The sequence below is a fragment of the Nelumbo lutea genome, chromosome 3 (genome assembly GCF_056320005.1).
Source record: "Nelumbo lutea isolate HS-2025 chromosome 3, American lotus-T2T, whole genome shotgun sequence".
NCBI classification, from domain to species: domain Eukaryota; kingdom Viridiplantae; phylum Streptophyta; class Magnoliopsida; order Proteales; family Nelumbonaceae; genus Nelumbo; species Nelumbo lutea.
The window spans coordinates 67,150,997-67,154,627 of record NC_142686.1 but is presented as its reverse complement, the minus strand read 5'-3'; the positions used below and the strand labels follow the sequence as shown (position 1 = coordinate 67,154,627).

Here is a 3,631-nt window from a genome sequence, read left to right as displayed (position 1 = left end):
TGGCCCATGTACGTAGCACATCACACATCCATACATCTCATGCAAGGATAAATTGATCCAATCAATTAATCATCTGTAAGGCCCACTAGAAGCCCATTAAAATCCATAATATTATCTAGGTATATGGGCTGAATTAGGGTTACCCAGTTCGGCCCATATAGCTTTATCCTTTGAAATGGGCTTTTAGCAGTTTTAACTATTTAAAACTGGGCCTTTACAGGCTGGGCCGAATTAACCATTTAATTAAATATCAATCCTCAGGCCCATTAATGGGAAAATTAGGGTTGACTTTCAGCCTTGATTAAACCCATGATTTGGTCCAAGCAGTTTGAACCAATCTTGGTTCGAATGGGTCTAGGGTTTGATCTTTAATTAAATCTTTAATTCAAGAAAATAATCTGAAATTAAATAACTAATAAAAGAAAATCAAGAATCAGTTAAACAGTGCTATTCGCACAATCCATCCTACAAAACAGAGGTTAGATCATAATCTGCAGTTTCATAAACTACAAATCACAGATAGCGAATGTCCCATCTGCGAAATCTCCTTCTCTGCGAAATCTCCCTTTCTGCGCCGCCATCTTCAATCCTAAATTAAAATTAAATAGAAATCCTATTTCTCTTAATAATTACATCAGATCGAATGTCTATACATTGAGTCTAGAAAAGTAAAAAAATTTATTTACAGACCAAATGTAATAAATAAATCAAGAAACTGCAAATCTTGCAGTTCTCCCTACGCAAACCAAGAATTTGATCTCCTCTTGTACGAACAGCCCATAAATCAAGAAAATCATAAACAACTATTCTAAACAATAATCAGATTTCTGCAAAATTATTTTCAGATTATTTTCCCATCAATTTTTGGGAACAAATTTCCCAAAACCCATATTTGTGCAAATTGGGCAAAACGCCTTCTGCCTATTTGCGTAGGTTCAGATCTGAAACGGAATGGTTCAAGATTTGAACCATGGCTCTAATACAACTGAAGGGATAGATTATCCATCACATGGACGCCCAAAGATTGCGGAATAAGGGGGCAAATTTCAAAAAATTTTCTCTCCCTTCAACTGGGAATCGAATTCCTTGTTTAGAAAATCATATTTTCAATGATCATTCTTGAACCATAAACTGAATCAGATCTGAACCAAAAGGAGTAGGGAGGAATTATACCTGATACGGAGAAGCAGTATCTCCCAATGGAGGTGTTCACTCCCAAGGAAGGATCCAAAGTCTGCTCCCACTGAAGATGGCGCAGTGCAGGGTGGAGCAGAATCAACAGAGTTCTTCCAAAAGAACTTGACCCTTCACAAGAATCAACTGGATGGCTTGTGAATACAAATCCAACCAATCTTTTCTCCAAAAGATTGGTATTAAGATCAAATCTTGATTTCTACCAAGAACTGGAGATTGAACTACTGGAGGCGGCAGCTTTAGGAAGGAGGCGGCAAGAGAGTATATGCAGGGTGCAGAATTCTCTCTTCTAGTGATTTCAGCTCTAAAGACAAGAATGTGGATTGCATGTCTAAAGGCTGCTACCCCCTCTTCCTTTTATAGACTTAAAGGGATTAGCTCCTAATCCTATTAAGAGTTGCTAATCCAAATCATATCTGGATAAGAAGTCCCTTTAAGTGTTAAGGGATAACCCTTATCTTATATGCAGATTAGATCAGCCATCTCCTAATCTAATTAGGAGGCTTCCAGATCTAAATCTCATTTAGATCTTGCACTCTCTAAGTAGATAGGGTCTGGGCCCAATCCTATCAACTGATCCATCTCAGAATTCTCCCCTTAAGTGACTAATCAAATTAGACCAGTTCGAAATGGGCTTAAGAACCATTTAAGGTTATGTATTCACTTGGCCTTCCAAACTACTGCCCAGTTGAGCTTCCTTGTATGGTGTGGGACCCTAACATTGATCTATACATCAGCCACATGGGTTCGGCCCAGCCTTTGTTACAAGGCCTGGCCAAATACACTGTTATGGACAGTGCACCCCCTGAAACCCATCTCATGAGCTCTATGGGCCCAACACTTGCCCTGAGTGGTCCCTAGGCTGAGCCACTTTGTAACACCCAGGGACTGTGGGCAGATACAAGATTAGCCCATCAATATTATCCTCAATGGTCTTACACTTAACCACTTAGCCCAAAATGATCATACACTGCCTGACAAAAGAGGACCTCTCCCTCGGCTGCAAGGAACAGTGTTGCACTCTTTGCTTATATGGATCCTGGGAATTAAAACCTTTTGCAAATCATTTCGAAACCATAATATATATACTTTTATATCTCATATAAAATATATTTTGCAAAATAAATCTCAACGATTGAAATTGGCTGCCGGTAGTCTTGGTTTCCATCAGTGAGAGTGCATGCCCGATCATTACCTTTGTCCGACAAAGGGGCTGATCCTGTCACTATGATCACCCACTCAGATGAATTCTTAGACTGTCCCAACATACCTAGGTTTTGACCCCCGCTAAGGATCTCACTAATTGGTATATCAAAGACAGCCTAATCCGACACCCAGCGCAGTATCATAATCGAGTCTAGGGGTCGGGTGTAACTTTCCAGTTTTGCCCATCAATCTCCAAGGTCCAGGGCAATATTGAAAATCTGGTCTAGTTCAAAGATTCAATTAATCCTACACTGTATGTGCCTAGGGTCTCACCCTGGCAACTGAGACAAGCCATCCCAACCGACTTGGTGGCACCACAATGTCAGCCTTGTCAGAATAGGTCTCCCCAGACTGACCCACTGGCTGTGAACATTCTAAACTAACACGAGTCTCATTAAGTGTCCAGTTTAAGGGTATTACACAAAAACATACCAAAGGAACATGAATCAAATATGCACTTTTATTCATTTATAATAAACTCATAAAGTACATCATCTTGATTGAAGCTAAGGGCATACAAAACTGTCTAACATATAGAATGTCTGTACTATCAAATAGCCAGGATACCATGATGATGACACTTTCTTTGCAAGTCTTTGAACCTTTCCCATGCTTCATAGAGAGTCTCTCCATCAAACTGAGTGAAACTGGTGATGTCATGCCTCAACTTAGCAGTTTTTCCTGGTGGCAAGTATTTTGCTAGAAATGCCTTTGTGAGCTGATCCCATGTAGTAATTGATCTCAAAGCTTGAGAGACTAACCATGTTTTGGCTTTGTCTCTAAGAGAAAATGGGAAAAGCCTCAGTCTAATGGCATCATCAAAAATGCCATTCATTTTGAAGGTATGTGCATGTGCCTTGGGTCTTACCCTGGTGGCCGAGATAGGCCATCCCAACTGGTGGGTGCCGAACCCAACCAAAAATAAGTAGTCTGGCTCTGGGTTAATAATTTGCAGATAGTGATGAGCAAGGTCATTCTCCACAGGGATTGGGTGGATTTATTTCCAAGTAGATGGATTAAGAGGGATTTGTAAAGCTAAGGAACACAAGTAAATAGTGGAAAATAATAGAAAACAAGAGATTAAATTGATGGGAGATGGCTTCCGATTAAAGGGACAAGTTTAGCTTTGATTTGTAGCATTGATCCTTGATGCAAAGATAGATTCATATGTTTATGAATAAATTGTTTATAGCTATTAACAAGCTCTAACAGCCAGCCTCTACTCTTATTA

The 3,631-nt window shown here is 39.7% G+C and overlaps 1 non-coding gene across 1 annotated transcript; it reads left to right on the top strand.

The window, feature by feature from the left end:
• The first annotated feature begins 2,963 nt into the window (after positions 1 to 2,963).
• LOC148865408 (small nucleolar RNA R71) lies at positions 2,964 to 3,070 on the top strand. The gene has a single exon (XR_016112077.1). It is a non-coding gene; the product is annotated as a small nucleolar RNA R71 (small nucleolar RNA).
• The last annotated feature ends 561 nt before the right edge of the window (positions 3,071 to 3,631 follow it).